This window comes from Cupressus sempervirens, chromosome 8, assembly GCF_028749045.1.
Source record: "Cupressus sempervirens isolate cs-2001-9-10 chromosome 8, ASM2874904v1, whole genome shotgun sequence".
NCBI lineage: Eukaryota > Viridiplantae > Streptophyta > Pinopsida > Cupressales > Cupressaceae > Cupressus > Cupressus sempervirens.
The window spans coordinates 836300850-836322236 of record NC_143125.1 but is presented as its reverse complement, the minus strand read 5'-3'; the positions used below and the strand labels follow the sequence as shown (position 1 = coordinate 836322236).

At 34.8% G+C, this 21387-nt stretch overlaps 1 pseudogene; it reads left to right on the top strand.

Moving 5' to 3' along the window:
* The first annotated feature begins 1690 nt into the window (after positions 1-1690).
* The window catches only part of LOC149545007 (leucine--tRNA ligase, cytoplasmic pseudogene), a 51827-nt pseudogene continuing 32130 nt past the window's right edge, over positions 1691-21387 (top strand).

Below are 21387 nucleotides of genomic sequence, written 5' to 3'. Positions count from 1 at the left end.
GTTTGAAAGTTATAGCTATTTTTCAACCAGTATGTCAATCAGCACTTTGTAGCTAACTCCATTAGAAAATAAGTAATAATTACTTAACTTGTAATTTGAAAAACCTTACATTTATGAAAAGCTAAGAACATTCTTAAGAAATCCTTTTCATTACATCAAATTTTGGTTAAAAAAAAGTCCTTAGCTACATGCTTGAAGTAAAAAACACATAAAAACATGCCAAAAACACATTTTCAAGATGTTTTAAAGATGACTATATAAGGTTGGTATCGAACGATATAGTAGGAATTATAAAGGTATTAATTGTTTTCATTTAGTATCAGGATGGGTGGGGAAAAAATTGGAATAGATTTTTAAATTCTTTGAGGCATTTCTGAACCACATATTTTTCAGATTGCCACTTTTTGGCACAGCATGATCCTGCACATACCCGAATATATAATTTTTTTGGAGATAAATTAAAGTGCCTATTGCTAGGTTTTTCACTAAGATGATAATTTTTTCATGACACATTCCAATCTTTAGAATTTTTGACAATATATCAGTTTTTTTGGATTTTTTGAAATATATCTTTTTTTGTATTTTTGAAATATATCATTTTTTTGGATTTTTTAAATATATCACTTTCTTTGATTTTTTTAGGATCAATAAATATCTACAAAGGATGCCCCCACACATCAAACAAGGACCAAACTCCTAGGGAAGATCACATCATGTAGTCTCAATATCTAGCAAGGTGGAGGACAAGAGGGATTAACAAGCTAGTGGAAGAGATGGAAGAAAAGAGAATGAAGGAAAATGAAAAGAAGAAATCCTCAAGGGAAAAATCCTCAAGAGTACCCAAGATAGAGAAAAATTTTTCTGTAAAGAACATTTGGATAAGATATTAAAGGCCAACATAGGATAAGTCATGAAAGTGTAATGAAAAATAGGAAAGGATGCAATCCAAAGGAGTAGAAATTTCAAGAGACTTCATAGCATAATTTTTTACTCTTTTTTATTAGATCAAAAATCAAATGAAAAAAGGATAGTGAAAGGCTAAAATGAACGGAGGAAAATTGATATGAAGGCTAAGCATGAAAGGAATGTAAGAAAAATCATGGTAAGATATCTCACAAGATAGCCAAATGTTTGTGTATAGGTCAACATTGTCAATATCAAAGAAAGATGATGGAATGGATCAATAGTAAATTTGGACTCAATTTTTGGCGAGGATTTGTTGCAGTTTTGACTCTACTATGTCAACAAAATGACCAACACTATTGTTTGTACTTTTTCATCAATTTTATGCCAGCCGAATCTTGTGATGAAATTGCAACATTACTATGGTAGATATATCAAAAGAACTATTGTTAGGATATCCACCTCAACCCACAAACATTGTTTCCACCTATGTGACCAATGGTTGTCAAAATTGTGACAAGTAATAGTTGTTATGCACATCCCATGTATAGCATCACTGTTGAAATGCTATGCATATGTGCCTCAAAATTACAATGATTATTGGTCAAAACTCACGTGGCATGTATAGCATCCTCATTGAAATGCTATGCTCATTTGTGTCAAAATTGTGACATTTAGTTCTAATTTTTTTTTGAAAATATTATCGATTAAAATATGTATAGATTATAGTACAACTAAAGACTATATTATCACCTAGAGGGATACCATTAATATTGCTTATCCAAATATGTCCAAGGTCCCCAAAAAGTCATCATGTACGATTGAGTTGATAGGACATGATGTAATTGGTCTTCCATTGAGGTCACCTCTTGCTACTAGATCATTTGGCCTTGGAACAAGAATTCCATGTGATGAATAGTTTCTTGTAGAATCTTTATCTAACTCCACACTATACATGGCATATTGTACACTGTTGCTCACCTTTTCCAAAATGGGGATATCTATGGTAAGACAACCACTACAATAAAAGATGAGTAGATGGCAGACAAAGTTTGGAATTATGTGTTTTGTGGGGGTCCTTTTCCACACTCAAATATTCCTGCTAACTTGCTAAAGTGCATGAAGAAAGAGTTTGAGTACTAGTACCCCTTTGATTTATGAGTTTCTGGTAAGAATTTGATTCAAAACCATCTCACCTTTTTCATTTATAAACACATAAAAAAATGTTTCCAGAGGAGAAATGGTGATGTTCATTTAGGTGTAATGGGCATGTGATGCTCAACTTGAAAAAGATGTCAAAGTCTACGGGCAATTTTAGAAATCTGCATCAAGCAACAAAGGACTTCTCTTCCTGGATGCTACTTGATTTTCTTTAGCTGATGTAGGTGATGGAATAGATGATGCCAATTTTTTTTCTTGAGACTACTAATGCTGCAATTCTTTGGCTTACAAAAGAGATCATATGGATGGATAAGATTTTGGCTTCAGTAAAATCCTTGAGGCAAAGGGTCTCCTTCTACTTATGAACATATGGTGTTTCCTAATGAAATAAATATTTCCATTAAGCTGATTGAAAATAACTACAACAAAATGATGTTTAGGGAGGCCTTGAAGATTGGTTTCTATGATCTTCAGGTAGCTCAGATGAGTATAGGTTGTCATGTGGTTTAGGTTGCATGAATCAATATTTTTTATGGCACTTCATGGATGTCTAGACATGGTTAATCACTCCCATATGCCCTCACTATGTAGAGCATGTATGGAAATTTTTTTTAAAGAGGGAATGATTTATTATCAAATTAGGGTGGCCATCTGCACAGTCACCTAACTTTACACTGCAACATGTTAACAAGAATTTTTAGGACACAAATGTTTTGATGAGGAAGCTTTTTTAGAATTAGATGTTTCCTCCTAAGTAGGCTAAAAAAGATAAATCAAACACTATAGCAATACTTGAAGTGTTAAAGCCATCAATAGGATTGATCTATGTTGAAGAGGAATATGAATATTACAAGGCAATATGTCTTATGATTCTCTAGGATAAGTATAATAGAAATAGTCACTCCTTTGCTCTAGACTAGGAAATATTAGTTTCTTTGAAGGAAAGTCACATTGGAAGGCATTCTAATTTTAAGGAAGTATTTAAACAATGCATGTCCTTTTTGAGGTTTAAAAATGATGAGACTCTTGTTGTTGGGATTAGTATTCACCTTTTTCATTTATAATTACACAACAATATTGCTAGAGGAGAAATGGCCACTTTCATTTAGGCATAATGGACATGGCACCACTATACGAAGGTAAAAATCCACTTCTATTTGGAAACTTAGAAAAAAAAGATAAAATCCATATACTTCATATAAAATAGAGACAATATAAATAGAGATATCAATTAAATTTAGGTAGTTAAATTGACAATAGGCTACCACAATAGCATACCCATATTTGTGGTAGGAATAGACTTTGATGGCATAAGAAAGTTGTTTATATAAAAAATAGAGCTATAATCAATATGAGAATGATAAGGAAGTAGTACTATGCATGTCAACTAGTGAGTTCTTTAGCCAATTACAATAGTGAGTTTTTCATTAGGTGCATTCATCTAAAAAATAACATCATCTACTAGAGTTTAGTGCACATCTAAATGCCAGTCATTACCTCTATTTTTGTTCTCCTCTAGAAAAGTATTTCAATTCTTGTATACGTTATAATTTATTTTGTTACATTTGTATAGTTCTATCACTTGCATGTCTAATCTCCCCTTCTCTAATGCCCCTTTATTATTTTCTATATCATAAATTAATTAAATTTGCAAACTCCTATACCTTATGCACTTTAGAGAGAAAATAATTTTGATTATAATGAGAATGGAAGTCTATAAAGTCATGTAAACTATCTTATTTTCTGTAAAAATATGTAGAACATATATTTTTCTCCAATATGTATAAAATACTTCTGCACTTTGTAATGATTTTTAAAAAAAGGAATGCACCTTAGATTACTCCAAATTAGATGATTCACATTACTTGAGCATTATGTCAACTAGGAATAATTAAACATCACCATATAGAGACTTACTGAAATGTAGCTTTTTATATTACCAATGTACCCTTAGGTTGTCAAAAGACATGTACTAGTACTTTTATAGGAAACTAGCACCTAGACCAGATCACCTATTTCTGAAAATAGGAGATGGGGATGCTTGGAGATGTCATCTTTTTCATACAATCTAATATTTATAGAAAACATGATATATCACAATATTGAACTTTCAAAAAAAGAACCGCAATAATGTTTAATAGTGAACATTAACACAAATGGAAAATGTCACTTAGTTAAAGAGTCTATATTTCACACTACATATTTGAAAGGTTTGATAGAAAACTAAATTAAATAATTAATACAATTACCATTATCTAGTTTAAATAAGTGAAAATTTACCAATATTATTGAATAATTAAGCATTTAAGGTGAAATATCATTTATGAGAATCACCTTATTAAATGTTAAAAAATCAATAGATAATTTTGCAACTTACATTGATATATACCTATCAGCATAAGTGGCACTGAGTAAACAATATATATGTGAATAAAAGTATCGAAATGTAGCTATTAACAAAAAATTTCATAAAGTACCTAATCAAGGTTTATTGGTGTTGCAGTTCTTGATAAAGGAAAGGTAACATGATCTAGTTAAGCAACATGACTAAGCATTACAACTTTCTTTACAAGGCTTACAAGATAGTTGTTTGTTAATCTGGAAAATTCTATTATGGCTCTTTGCATTAATTAGATACAAAAAATAGCTAGTTCTATGAAGTCCTATGTCAATCTTCATAATGATTAGAAAATAACAATACCTATCTTGTTGTTTTTTAGTAAGCCCATGCCACTTAGAGAGCCAATGGAAAAGACAAGTGATAAAAGAACAAACAAAATCTCATTGATTACTTTGAGTTTTGTTGTGATATATTGTTTGGATCTATTAGTGACATAGGCTAATAGATCCAAATAGTATATCACAACAATGGGATAGGTATAGTAGGTAAAATAGTTACCCATAGTGCTAGAAGCATCGCTGCCACCATAAAAGGTAGAATGAGCTGATTGCCAAAAATTATTTTGTGCAAGAACAACTAGAGAGTTGGATAAAAACATAATTAACAATATTGAAGCCACATATACACTAAGTAAGAAGCCCATTTTGATGTATAAGAAAAACACATAACAAAGAAATAGGCTGCATCACTAGAAACTAATTCACAAATGATACTTGAATGGAAAAAAAAAATACCAATCTTTATTTAAAAAAAAAAAAAGTATGTTTGAAAAAGAAAATTAACAGTAACACATTATTTTCAAATTTGAACAACAAGACAAAAGTATGTTTTAGAAAGAAAATTAACAGTAACACATTCTCCAAAATAGGAAACAATAAACTTCAACCTGACTTACACTCCATACAAATGTAAATGACTTACCTACTAAAAGATTATTTATTTACACAATAATGAAATTTAGCAAACTCAAATTGATGAACATCAAGATATTCCCTTCTTAGCATTTGGATCAGCCAACTCTTTTGAGAAAATAGAGATAGGTTATGTTTTTCCTAGTGAATAGGTAATGCAAAGGTTCATAAAAATAGAAGAGATATGCTTTGTTATAAAACCCTAGTTTTTTAAAACTATTGTAATAGTGGTTCTATCATTATTGATCTGGTGTAACTTTCATAACCAATATGAAAGGAACATCAGATATGAGAACATGTTTGTCTCTCTCATATTTTCTCTTGTTAGAATCTTGTTCTCTTAAGCAATCTATCCTATTTTTCGAAGAGGTCATCTACAAAAGGGAATCTATCTTATTAGATATAAAGCTACAAGGATCCAAAATTCCTATTTGGCCATTTGTCCATATACATATTCAATAAAGTAGAAATTCCCACTATAGCATGGTAATTAGAACTTGATAAAATCCAGTTTAATTCCTACTAGTGGCATGAAAATTAGAACATCAAAGTAAAACTTAGTTTAATCAATGTGTTAAATGATAATACATACACACAATAATGCATTTCAAATATATACTTTTATGTCATATGATTGTATTTTGCACAAGGATGTTAGTGGCAGAGCACATGACATGATAGTGACCCTTTGAGAATGTTATTTATTCCATTCCATTGTGTTGTAGTCACACTAAATACTTTACTCAAAAGTATTAAATGAATTCAAAGATAAGCTTTATATAATAATGCTTTTCTACAACATTGAGTAATGAATACCCACAAGGGAAAAGTTAGAATCTTATTGAATATAGTGGCTTCTAAGGTTTCCAATCATGGTAGATAAAAATATGTCATACATATAAAGTTGTATATCAACTCTTCCACTGCATAAACCAAAAAAGAGGACATTGTAGTCCAAACTAAAGAGATGACATCTTGGCATCCATTATGATGTTCATAAGTGGTTGTTCATAGTATTTGGATTGTATTACAAATAGGAAAATGTCTTGATTTAAGAATCATGTAATTTCATAATGGTAATAAATTCTTAGTACAAGTGAGGTAGAATGTTTGATGGTGGTAACAAACACTCACCTATAAACCTATGCAAAAAAAAATTAAAATTTGTTAATATAAAGAATATTAATTGCTACACAATTCACCCAATGTTAATTGTAAGGGAATTAAGACTAAAAAATTAGAAACGATGACATACCTTAACATACATGCCATTGCTATGTTGGATAAACCATTCATAACTTTCAAGTTCACCAAAAACAATACAACAACAAGAAGAATTGTTTGGGAGCCTTTGTATAAGGGAACATGTGCCTTCTCAAGTATAGGTACATCAAGGTCTATGTCAATACCATTATCATCATCATCATCTTGATCATCGTGATCTTCTTCATCATTTAGATATTCTTCAATTGGATAACTACCTTCTACTTTTATATTCACACCTCCATGTTCCCTCATTTTGAAATCCACATTCTCTGAATTGTCATGGGCCTTAACATGAAACCCAGGGTGGTTGGCCTATAGCAAAATGATGACCTTATAATTACCATGACCATGACATAAAATCATGTTTGATGTATTTTATAAATTATTCAAATACATAAAAATGGATGAAATTTGTTTCCCCCTTCAATGTGACCATGTTGCCTACAATGTTCCTTGGTTGTTTTGATTAGATATCTTCGAGTCTTTAAGCCCTTAAAAATTTTGCAAGAACAATAATATTTTAAATCACCTTGTCCTTTTAAGTTAGACCACAATCTAGCAATTGTCTCCCTATTTTGTTGTCCATTGATATCATCAAACATGGTCTTTCTTGAATGGAATAACTCATTGGTGGGAGAAGGATGATTTGTTTGCAACATCTAGATTCTATATCAAGTGTATTAAAAGAACATCCAACATTGATAATTAGATTCCTTTTGGTAGGGTGATAGTTGTATTGAAAAAAATCTATAAATATATTAATATTTAACAATCATTAATATTGACATTATAAACTAATCATATATTATCTAACCTTGCATTATTTCTCCTTGGTTATTTTACAAGACTAGTCAGGAATATCTTTACATCACCAGTAATAATATAATAATTGATTATGGTAGGGACCAGTATCAATCAACAATACATGAAACAAATAGATCCATAATGAGAATAGGGAAAATATTAATAAATAGCAAATCAACATTAATAAATATTGATGATAAAAATCAATGTCTCCACTAGCAAATACTCCAATGTATAGGCATCTCAATTCACAAAAAAATCATCTCTATAAAAACCTCTATTAGATATTAAGCTGATGAATCTATATACCATCACTACTGGTATTTCCATGCATCAACAGAATCGAGCCTCACTTCCAATTGATGTACTAGATTATGCATTGTTACTATGTTGTTATACTAGCCAACATTATGGGGCTTACATTATTGATTGTCCTTAATGGCTCATAATGTTTGGGTAATCATCCATGATTTATTCATAATATTCATGAAGAATAAATAAACTAGTTATGAAAGGTGATAACTTTCCACCATGTCTCTTCATATCCCAAAGCACATATTTATATAAGTTTTTGATAGGGTAAACAGGTTTTAAGGGGTCCTGAAACCCATAAGTTTAACAACAAGAAAGGCTGAAAATAAGCGAAAAAATGCCAAGCCAAAACATAAGCCTTACGGATGAAAATAAGCCCAAAGGCCCAGCTCGAAACAACTGCCCACTAAAAAGGCCAGAGAACCAACCAGAAAAACAGAGACCAGAAAAAAAGCCAAAGCCAGGAGAAACAAAAACCAAAGGATAGAGACCCAACCTAGCAGACTACTTCTCCATCTCGAGCATGGTCTGGGCAGCTTCGGTGCACTCTTGTTGCTCTTCTGGCTTATGATCCTGGGCGTTCGTCAAATCCTACTCCATAGTGCTGTCCTTGGCTTTATCCACATCCAGCCTATCTTTGTCTCTGTTCTGTTTATCATCTTCCTCCATCTGGTTCCTATCTTTGAGATTTTCCAAGAGAGAGAGGATGTTGTCGTTGATCGAAGCGAGGAGGGAGATCATTTGACTTGCCAGGTTGTGATTTTAGTTCTCAATATTTTTTACTCTCCTCTCCATCAGAGTCTCCCAGTTGTTCCGGTCACCTTGGCTTTCTGCTCCTGTCTTGCTCTTGATTTTTTCCATTTGGGAAACCCTATCTCTGACATCCTCAAGCTCATGGAAAATCCATTTAATTGATCTGAAGTTGTCAATCATGCTATTGCGGGCATTGTTCAACAGATTCATGCCCATTTCTCTTGCATTATCAGAAATAGCCACCATAGCCGGGTCAATTAGCTCATTGAGTCTAGGCTTCTCGAGGTCATCCACCAAGAGTTGGGGGTTCATCGCCTCTTTGTAGATTCCCATAGTGGCCGTTCTCACATTCAAGTTCTTCCAAGCCTTCCTTTTGTTATTAACTTGCACTTCCCCCTCAATCTATCCAGAGTTGTCATTTTCCTCCAAAGGAGGCTGAGGATGTATAGGGGAGAGGGGAATGGGCAGAGAATCCTTTCCCTGACTACTGGAGCACTCCATGCTCTCTCCCTCCCTCTTCTATCTTTTTCTCAGTTTCTCCTCATCCAGCTCCTCCTTCGAAACCTTGTCAGAATCATCAGTATCCATTTCCTCCTCCACCTCAGCAGAGCTAGTTTTAGCTGGGGTATGACCTCTAGGGCTCTTTCTGCTGGGTAATTTGATAGAGGGGTAATCCTTCTTATGGATTTTAGTCTTCTTACCTGAATGCTCAAAAACCTCATCAGAGCTGATGCTCTCGACATCGTCAGAATCTGAGGAAAAATTGGAGCTGCTCTTGTCAACATCCGCCCCCTGGATAGGGTTTTTGCTAATGGTTTGAGCGTGGAAATGCTCATGAATCAGAAGCAGAAGACCCTCATGCAGTGCCGGGTTGATGGTAGCTTTCTTTTTAAAACTAGAAATGGCCTTGTTCATCAAGTTAAAAAGATAATACGGGAAGGAGATCTTACTACCATGGCGAAAATGATTCAGAATCACAAAATGGTGAGTCCTAACCCTATCAAACCTGGGGTCTAGGGTTATATATTCAATGACAGCGTAGAGAACATACCTCCAGAGCTTCTTTATAGTATCCGTTACAAAAAATGTCTCTTTCTTGCCTAGCTTGTTCAGCTCTTCAGTGTTTTTCACAAAATCCTTGATTGCATTAGAAGACATCTTCTTGTCTCTGAAGAATTTATGCCCCTCCATCGGAATCCCCGTGACTTTAGCAACCACATCCTCAGTAATTTGAAAGTAGACCCCATTCACCTTAACCTTACCATTATTCCACGAATTCACCATGCTGTTAGTGATCTCAGGATTCGAGCCATGAAGTTTCTCGAAGAAATTAGTAACCCCACCCTTTTCCAGCTCTCTCCAAACTTTGGCCTTGTTCTTCCACTTCTAAACTTCCCCCACTGGCTCCTTTCTGCTCCTCTCACTCGTCATGTTTACCTGATCAACTTCCACAATTCTCATGAACTTTGAACTGTGCAAGTTATTTGCATTCGAAAAAATGGTGATGTTTCTTTTATGATACCCGTGAATATACCCCTTTCTAAAAATAATGGTATCGTCCTTTCGAATGTGTTGAAATGTCAGAGGAAACCCCTTTTGCTGGTGAAAATCACGATGCCAATAATGGCACTTACCATTTATTAAGCAATCTTTATTATCCATAATTGCATTGGATTTGAGCCGTCCTTCCCAAGATTTTATCTTGGTCGATAAGCAACTTTGCCTCCACCGGAAAATATTTTCTGGCATGCCAGGTCAGATTATTGGTAGCGTTAACCCCTTTATTAGCAAACCAATCAGCGATTGGGTTTGCCTCTTTGTAAACATGAGTGACGTGGACCTTATTGAACTTTGTGAGAGTGGCGCAAGTCTCAGCAATTATGTTCGCAATCGTCCATGATGGAGGGGAAATACCATTAATGGTATTAATAATGTTTTTGGAGTCCCCCTCAAGCCAGAGTTTAGTAATCCCGGCTTCAAAAGCCAACTTGACCACCTTACTCGTAGCTCTTGCTTCAGCTAGATGAATAGTCTGGATTCCCAGCGGGGAAGCAAAGGTAGCTATTCCCTCCCCATAGCTATTTCTTATGATTCCACCGCAACTTGAAGGGCCTGGGTTACCCTTCGAAGCCCCATCAAAGTTGGCTTTTGACCAACCATCTGGGGGGAGAAGCTAGCTAGCATCCTGCCTTTTGAGGTTCCTGTCTTTTTCTTTAGCTATCTTTCTGTCCCCTTCTTCTTCTTCTTCCTCCTTCAGCACTTGGAGATTTTCCTTTATATTCTTCGAGAACTTCCTGCCAAGGATTATAGCCGGCTCCTCTCTGTCTCTAAATATTCTATTATTCCTTTCCTTCCAAATTCCCCAACAAAAATGGGGTAAAATCCAGTCCGAGTGATCCTGCCGACCAGCAATCTTACAAAGACCTTTCCACTGATGGAAAAAATCCATGAGATTATTCGGTTTACACCAGAGGGTTTCATTATCATGTGTGATGACATTCCACACCTCCCTGGCATAGTCACATAAGATGAAAATGTGATTTCCGGTCTCAGCCTGATTCTTACACAAGGGACATCTACTGGGCATAACATGTCCTCGCTTCATGAGATTGTCATGAGTAAGGATTTTGTTCTGAAGAGCCAGCTAGTAAAAAATGTTGATCTTTGGAGTGAGACCCAGAATCCAAGCCTCCGCCCAAGGGGCCTTCTCTTTTAAGCTCCAAAGGGAATTATAGCCTGAGGCAATAGAGTATCTTCCATTGGGATTATCCCTCCAGACCAGCTCATCCCCCAAATTGATAGGAATCATGGAATTGAGCATAAGCATTATAGGAGTCAAGTCCTCAGAGATGAGGGATAGGTCACTCCATTCCTGGCCATTCCAATAATCACAAACTTTGGACCCAATTTGATCAGTACAAGCTTGCATCCATCTCTCAAAAATAGGGTTATTGGTAAGTGGATCTTGGGAAAGCCATCTATCCGACCAGAACTGGATGTCCTTCCCATTTCCCAATTTCCATGATATCCTGGCCTTAGCCAGGTCCCTGGCTTTCATGATCCCATTCCAAATGTTCGATCCTTTTGGGATATCTTCATTAAAAAAGGTGAAAAGAAGAGTGGGTCTTCTAAGGTACTTGTTTACCAGGGTGTCCCTCCATTCACCGGTGCTACTAAAGATCCGCCATATTTGTTTAGCTAGGAGAGCCTTATTGAGGTGGGTGATCTTTCTAATGCCCAGACCTCTGTACCTCTTAGGGAGGCAAACCTTCTCCCAAGCAACAAGAGGGTATCTTTTTTATATGTTGATCGACTCTCCAAAGGAAAATAAAAAGAATTGATTTTATAAATTATATAGTCCCTATAAGAATTTTCCTTAGGTAAAAATTCCCCTAGGAACTAAGAACTCAAACGCAAGCACAACTGTACACCAGAAAAAGAGAGTATGATCAGAATGATGATATATTCATTCAATATGCCTCATAAGAGTACACTAGGAGTTCTTATATATAAAGGCCTTTGAGATTCATCTAGAATTCCTTGAAATTAGCTACATGATAAGTCATTAAACTAGGTACATGTCCACTAGATATGGGTTATCCTCCATTAAGTATAGAAGTAAGTGTGATGATGAGAGGATAAGCCTACAATGGTGTAACATGCAAATCAGTGATGTAGACAACATGTGCTAAAAAGGGAGTGCAAATAACTATGTTGTCTGCATAACAACTCAGTGAATGATGCAAACTCCAATGTTGTAGACACCTTGTGCTGAAATAGAGTTGCATACTTCTATGTGGTCAACATGACAACTAAAAAAGGTGCACAAGCTCCTAAGTGTCTCACAAAAATAAAATAATAAAATAATGAAAAATAATGAAACAATGCATTAACCTAAGTAAACTTAAGTAAGTGTAAATAATAAATACATTTTTACGCCAACACCCCCCCCTTAAATGCAACTTAGGGGAATGCCCTGAAGCTTATGAAAACTAGGATAAACTGTAAGATGGCTCTTGACTACTAGGCCATGTTAGGTACCCATGTACATAATGAAATGTAACCTCTCATAAAGTGGAGAAAGAGGAAAAACCTCATGGGAAAAACCCTCCCCCAAAAAGAGAAATGAAAAGAGAGGTATGGATGGATGGAGTAATCAAGACCCCCTCCCCCCCCATTATGACATTCATCTAGTATATACATAAGTGAAGAAGGAGAAGAACAAGTACCTCATAAGAAGAAAAAGTTCCCCCCATAAGACAGAAGAGGAAGAGAGACAAGGTAGTTACCCCCACCCCCAAATGAAGAGTGTCTGTCAGTGAAAGTTGGTCTAAGGAAGAAGTTGGTCCAAGAGTGCAAAATGATGCTCCTCCCCTTTGGAAGAAACAAAGGCAAAGGTAGAATCCTAAAGATGTATGGTGGCCCTGAAACCTACTCAAGTATCCTTGTGTTGATGCTGATGTTTGCCCCTTCCAAATGTACTAAAAAGAACAAATGAAGATCTAGCAAGGATGCCTATTGAACCTGTTCCAATGAACCATCTATCTCCTCAACTGATAAAGAGACCTCTGACAACTATTATTCATAAGGATCCACAATCATGCCAACCTATAAAGATTGATCATGTAGAGAATGGACATGAGGGTCAGAGTGAGCCCTCACAATAGTTGTAGAAGGATCATCATCATCAATGAGAAGATGTAGGTCCTCAAGGCTCTCTCCCAAGTCTATGGTGTGTGACTCCATGAACAAGCTTGTAATGTCTACCATGTAGTCATCATCTAAAGTTGGAGCTAGAAGACAAGATTTACCATGTTATGCTAGACCTTTCACTGTGGCAATATAAGCACGTGAACTAGACTAATGTCATGACCTCTTGCTGTGATTGTTGATAGAACCCCATGTGTCTAAATCTATTGAAGCACTATCACTAGTGTCACTATCAGTTTCCACAATATATGAAGTTTAGAGAGGAGTAGAGGATAAGCTGGGTGAACTTTCCTCAAAGTGAACATCCTTCTCCACAAAGATCTCATGAGTCTCTAGATCCATAAGTTTGTATGCCTTAGCACTATCTTCATATCCAATGAAAGTACAAGGCCTAGGTGTCGATGCCTTGCAACCTCTGTAAGATAGGTTTGCCCATGGTGGACAACTGAAGACTCTAAAGTGACTCACAACTAGTTTTCTGCTGCACCATGCCTCAAAAGGAGTCTTCCCATCTAAGGCATTATGAGGAGACCTGTTAAGTATGTGAGTAGCACTACTAATGGCTTCAACTTCTAATGTAGGATCAAGAGACTCTGCCTTTGTCATGCAACTTTCCATGGTCTCGAGAGTCTTTATCCTCATAGTTGCAACATCTGTCTTATGCAGATTGAATGCTGGTGGATTATGAAGATCAATTCCCTCAAGTTTGCAAAAGTCCCTAAGTCTTCTATCTACATATCTATTCTCATTGTCCACTTGTAGAACCTTGATGGCTTTCTTGGATTTCTATTCATCATGAATCTTGAAGGCTTGAAGCCTATGAACCACTTCACTCTTTTGATGAAGGAAGTAGACCCATGTGAAATATGAAAAGTCATTAAAAAAGGTAAGGATGTAGTGACCTTGGCCAACTAAAGTCATTGCAAAGGGTCTTGCTAAAATAATGTGAACCAACTAGAGAACAACTGGAACTCTTGTAGACTTCCTTTTATCATACTTCTCCCAAAGATGGATATCCACTAAACTTGAGGAATACTTTCCCTTAGAAAGATTTATATTAGATAGACCTTTGATCATGTGTTTGGAGCAAAGTTGTTGAAGAGAGTGTAAGTCAAGATGACCAAACCGCTCATGCCATAATGTAGATTGTGAATATGAGTGATTTAAAAAGGCTTGAGAAGGAGACTTAGGTATAAAGTGGGAGAAGGAATAAAGTCTCTTGTCATCATTGACTTTCCCCACTGCAACCAATGAATCATCTCTAAGATTGTGCACCATTACTAAATCTGGAAGAAACTCAACATTGTGATCATCTCCAAGGTGAGTGATTTGGTAAACTAAGAGGAGATTGGAGCTAAGGTCTGGACCATAGAGAACATATTTGAATTCCCCATTGTCCATTTCCACATGTCCATTTCCTTCAAATTCCATTTTAGTACCATCTTCCACGAAGATGTGCAGTACCTTTGACTGCTTCAATGAAGAAAAGTCTCCCTTTGAAGAACTCATATGATAGGAAGCACCTGAGTCAGGTATCTATTCTGAAGAAGAACTTGTATTTTCTATAAGTGCTTTCCCTATATCCTTTGAAGTGGGTGGAGTTGAATCTTTGGAAGTACATGGCACTTGAATCTTGTTCTTCCAGAGGATATTTTCTAACTCATCGATTCTTTTAGTTTTGTAATGATGCTCATCATGATTTGGATTTTTGCAATATGCACAAATATTTTTTTCCTTCTTTTCATTACTTCCCTTCTTGTTGGAAGAAGAATTGTTTTTCTATGAGGAGGATTGTTGTGTCTTAGATTGTGATTTCTACTTCCATTGCTTGTTCTTCTTGTTGCCAGAACTTTTCCCTCCTTGACTTGATTGGTGCTCATCCCTAGCCGCAAAGACTTTGGTCTTTGATGTTATGAGAAGTCCTAAATCCATCAAGTGAGATTGTTCAACAACCAACATCTTTTCAAATGCATCAAATGAAGGCTTCTAGTAAGAAGTTCCCATGGTCAACCTGTGAGTATTAAAACTTGAACAAAGGAAGCATAATCTGAAGGTAGCCTCCTCAGGATGTGATGAATCAATTTGTCATCCTTCATGGGATATCCACAATCTTTAACTAGTGCCCTATACTCATTGGCTTTGTTGATGTAATCTTGATTTGTCTCAAAGTTCTCCACAATCTGAAATCCCTTTTCTTCATCCACCTTACCATGCAATGATTCAATTTTATCCCAAGCTAGTTTGGATTTTGTGAAAATAGCAATTTGGAAGAAGAGATCTCTGTGTACACAACTCCTAATAGTTCCAAAATCATGTTGGTCTTGTTTTTTCCATTCAATGAGTTCTTTAGCATCAGTATGTTTGGTAATCATGCCATCAACATAAAGACTATAACCATTTTCCATTAATCTACTCCATGCAGTATCTTTCCATGTAGAATAATTGCATGAAGTTAGAGGTGGAAATTTAAATGAACCTGTGATGCAGATAATGAAAATAGTACAAAAGAGAGACACAAAAACATAATACACACACCCCCTTTTCAGTCAATCAAAGCCCCCACTCCCCCCCCAACAAAACAAGATGCTTTTGGCACTTTATAAGTAGTGCATGTACAATGCATGTACAATGGGCCACTTGTGAAAATGAAAAAAAGTGGACTTTTTGATTTTTCTTTTACAACTACCTTTTGAGGCACAAATCTATCACTAAGCACTGTAGCTCAAATGTTCAACAATTTTGAAAAGTAATTGAAATAGTATAATGCATAAAAAGCCCTTATTCTGAAAGTGAGATTTTTGTCCACACAACCCTAGAATCTAATTGTAGATCTAGAAAGTAGATGAAATTAATGCACTTAAAAAAATGGAACTTGAAAAGGTGACTAGATGAGCCCGTATGCAACATTTGAGGTTGGAAAATGTAGGATTAAGTAGGTACAATTGCCATATAATTGCCAAAAAATGCAATTTTTGAAAAACTTTTGCACCCAAAGCAAAGAAAACCACCACTAGAAAGTTTAAGAAATTCTACCCAATTTCAAAAAAAATTGTACCTAAATTGGAGTCTAGAGGACCAAGTTATGGGCATGGAAAGTCAAGCTATCAAATCAAAAAATAATCTAGAGAGGAATCTGGAAGGAAAACTACATGCTTAAATTTGATGGTCAAAAGGTTGTCACAGTAGTTTAAAATTGTCTAGAAATGATGCTCAAATGGCCATCAAATTTAACCTGGCAAAATGCTAATGTCATAAAAAAAATTCAGGCCCCCTACTAATGTAGTAGTATAGGTTGCTGAGTCAAAATATGGAATGTATGGATTTCTAACACATGGCAGTCTACCTATCAACTTAGGTGGTGCTATCATGTCAATGAATGTACATGATGATGTGTCCTCTTACTATACAATAGTGCACTAAGTTAGATTTGACTACTAACGTGGGCTCTATGCCATGTGGTGTGTGTTGGGATTCCTCCACATGTCTGTTTGGTGTATGGCCACTTGTCCACTATGGAAGGGCATTTTTTTTGTGTGGGGGTTACTAAAAATAGTGAGCATCAAAAACCAAAAACATGGGCTGATGGGTGTTTATCTGATGTCAGGTTTTAAAGCCATGCACTAGAGATGTTTATCAGTTGTCACTAGATTTGCCAAAGGTTAATCCCATATGCAAGGGATAAGCACATACAATGTGTGATAAAACCCAAATGCCATAGGGAGTAAATAAAGAAGTGATCGCTAGTCTATGGTGTGAATGCTAGATTTAGTTGGAATGTTCCATTGTGCAAAGAATATTCTCCTATGTAGGGCCTGGATCTGACAGCTCGGTACCTACAAAAAAAAATTCTCTACCACCTACCTGGAGGGGGAAAAAAATCGAAATAATACAAAGAAAAAAATTGTAGACTCGAAAAATCAATCAAATATATCTACAAATGACCATACTTGAAAAAAAAAAAAAATTCTCATGGTAGACTTTGGCCTAGGGTAGGCAATTTTAAGTTGATCTTCATTGAATCAACATTTTGGATGTAATAGAAAGGTCAGATCTAGCTCTAGAGGCTCCCAATTTCTCTAGTACTCTGAATTTAGGCTGAGGTGCTGAAGCAACAATGGTCTCGAACAACTATGTGATGATTAAATCTCCAAGCTCTAATACCATGTAAGAATTTTTCTTAGGGAAAAATTCACCTAGGAACTAAGAACTCAAACACAAGAACAATTGTAGACCAGAAAGAGAGAGTATGATTAGAATGATGATATATTCATTCAATATACCTCATAAGAGTACACTAGGAGTGCTTGTATATAAAGGCCTCTGAGATGCATCTAGAATGCCTCAAAATCAGCTACATGATAAGTCATACAACCAAGCACATGTTTTCTAGATATGGGTTATCCTCCATTAAGCATGGAAGTAAGTGCAATGATGAAAGGATAATCCTACAAGGGTGTAAAATGCAAATTAGTGTTGTAGACAACATGTGCTAAAAAGGGAGTGCGAATAACTGTGTTTTCTACATGATAACTCAATGAATGATGCAAACTCCAGTGTTGTAGACACCATGTGGTTAAATAGAGTTGCATACTTCTATGTTGTCAACATGACAACTCAAAAAGGTGTGCAAACTCCTAAGTGTCCCAGAAATATAAAATAATAAAATAATGTGAAATAATAAAATAATGCATTAACCTAAGTAAACTTAAGTAAGTATAAATAGTAAATACGTATTTATACCAACAGTCCCTTTGTGGAATCTCTCTGCTATAGAGAATTGAAGGTTGCAATAGCAATTGTTGGTGCAAGCAATACAATTGTATATCAAAGACAACATCCATTGAAGAGCATATTTAACATCAAATACACATCAAAGATGATTCCTATAATAGAGACAATTACATACATACATACATACATACATACATATATATATATATATAACATCAAAATATCACAAATGGCATATCCCTGCCTCTGATCATTGTTATCATGTAACTTCTAGCATACACCAAAAGTAATAATTATCATATACAAGTAAAATCTTAGAGTGGTTATACAATGGAGTAGTCATCATACATGGCTATCATAGTACATGATATTTATACAATGGAGAAGAAATACCATTAATACATTCACTGAATCATCCAAGTCAACATGTAATCCAATACTCTGATTAATAATACATGTGGAATATGAAATTGAATTTGTCACTAGCTAGTATAATTTTGATGTGATGTCAGCCCACTTGTTAATTACCTATATATAGATACAACACACAACTTCAAGCTAGTATATTCTAAAGTCCCACATATCATTTTTGATGATGTCATAAATAGACATAAATGTTATTCAAATTGGTAGTTAAGTTGTAATAACCTCTATATTACATATTGAGTTCAAAGGATATTAATACACTTTGCAAGGCCCCTTTTATATTTCCTCAATATATCAAATTCTTATATAATAAAATTGGAAATCATAATCTAAGAAATTACAATAGACATAATCAAACATATGCTAGCACCATATCAAAAGGTCAAAGAAAATACAAATAGGCAAAGGAAAGCATATGTATTGTGTTAAGGATATTAAGCATCCTAAAGAAGCATTCTCCACATTCATTGTCATAGCAATGGAAGCATGGGAGTCTATATATGTAGAAGATTGGATAAGGGGGACATTACACTTAACCAAAATGGAGAAATTGAGAAGCAATTGGAGTTTCCTAAATTTCTTCTTAATAACAAAAAAATCATGTAAAAATCCTTTAAATTCTTATAGAATGTTTGGGAGTACAGTGTTTGAGGTTGGATATTGACATGTTTTATGAGCATGGCAGGAGGGCCATCAAGCTTGCAGTTTATTTTCTTTATTGCTTATAGTTAATTAAATTGGAATAAGAAGAATTTTGGATCTGCCTTAATTTTAAAGTATTTATTTGTCAGCTCATAGCACAATTTGAGAAGCTACACTTGTACCTGTCAATTAAGTTGCCTAGTTATTGTCAACATTTAAGGGTTGTCTTCCCTAATTAAGATGTTCAAAGAAAGGAGAGTTTGAGTTATATAATATGCAAGGAAGAGAAGGGATTCACTTCAAATCTAAAAAGAAGAAGAAAAAAATTCATGTGTTGAACATTATCCCTCTTTGATTAGTGATCAAGCTTTTTGAAAAGGGACACCCTTAAGAGCAGATCACCATTTAGATTAACATTTGGAATAACAATTGTGTCTATTCCTAATAGTAAAAATGTTTAATAAGTTGTAATAGTTTAATAAATCTCAATTTTCTTGTGTTATATTTCAAAACAATACAAAATATACAAAATATAGTGTTCATGAACATTTATAAGTTGTTGCATGTCCACATTCATACTTGTAATCACCTAAAAATGGTCATCTAGACTATTAGCTCCCTTTTCAACATTTTGGCTAAATTAATTTAATCACTTACCTAAGCCAAATTGCTAATAATCAATTTATTTGATTATAACCTATAGTTTGACTATGCTATCCTAAGTTCATTATTTGATTAAAATAACATGTCCCCTTTTAATTAAATAAAAGACCCCATTCTTCTAACCGACTTAAAGTGCACACATAAAGTCCTTTTTCTATTTTGCAATTAAAAGAAAAGGCTTTGTGACTTTTGTCTTATATGACAAGTCAACTTATATTCTATTGGTTGATTTGTGTGTGCACATGGATCACTCCTCTTTTTGAATTCCACCATTGATCATCCACCATCTTCATCTTGATCTCTACCGTCCATACATCTTTAAAAGGGAGAGAGCTTTCCCCCTCAATCAATCCATATTTTGAATATTGTTATGCTGCAGGTTTTCTAACAGGTTTCTTTGGAGCTTTGTGGAGAATTTCTATTTCTTGTCTACATTCTCTCATACCATAGCATCTTAGCTTAGCTTTCATTTTTACATGTAGCTTAATCTCACATAGCTTAATAATGGTATTGTAACACTCTCATACATGTTTTAGCATAGCTGCATTTTGCATTATCATTCTAGTTTAATCTTTAGTTGCATTGCATTCTTGAGGAACTCCTTGGGACATTTGCATTCTTGCATCTTGTCTTTGGAACCTCCCATTGCATGGTTTACTAGCAAGAAGAGTATCTCTAAGGATCATCTGAGAGCCCTTGAACTTGAAATACACTCTCTTACACTCCGTGGATAGGGAGCTCTAAGCCGGCATCCAAGCATTCCGAACTCATGGAATCGTTTGGATAGAAGGGTTTAGAGTGTGACACTTTCGAGTGTACATTTTTGGCACCCACCGTGGGGCTTGAATCAAGTTTTTAGCTCCATTTGTTTTTATTTTTCATCTCTGGTTTTTTATAGCAGCATATTGGATCTAATCAAATTCTTTTGTAGAATTATTACTTTGGTTTTAAGGCCAACCCATAAGTAGATTGGTTTGAAGGCCAAAAATCTAGTTGGTTTAAAGATTTGACCATATCTTTTAAACCACTTGGCATTTGATTTTGAATTATTTTTTACAAGTTTCTTATGTCTTCCAAATGTCTCAGTCCAATTTTTAGAACATTTTGACGTGATTTGCGGAAGTTATGACATTTTCATTATTTTTCATAAAAAGTCATTTCTGATCGCAAATTAGTGATTTTTTTTTAAAAACTTACATTTTTAGAATTTTTTTTCAATTCTAATGGGGGTTCTTTCTTTATGTTTTGAATTTTGAGGTCGTATTAAAGATCAAAAACTCAATTTGATAAATTTGGCTTGTTTTGACAAAATTGATCTCTAGAGCGCAAATGAAGAGATTTTTTAAAATTTCTTGAATTTTTGGAAAGCTCTCTGATTTTTAATAGGGGTGTCTTCTTTTCATTTTCATTTTTGGATACAAAATCATAGTAAACAAGTCCAATCTTGTTGACTAGGTCAAAATCAAAGAGTAAAAATGAGAGCATTTGTGATTAACTTGCACTTTCTTTGCATGCACTTGGTTAGAAGATAAATTGGATTTTTGAGAAACTCACCACTTTTTACTGCATATTTTTATGTTATTTCATACTAACTTTTGGTGCTAACAATTTGTGATTACAGGTTGCCATCCTTATGAAAAAAAAATTGAAACATTGCATAAAAAGAACGCATGTCAAAGCTTCAAATGCGCAAGAGCTACTAAC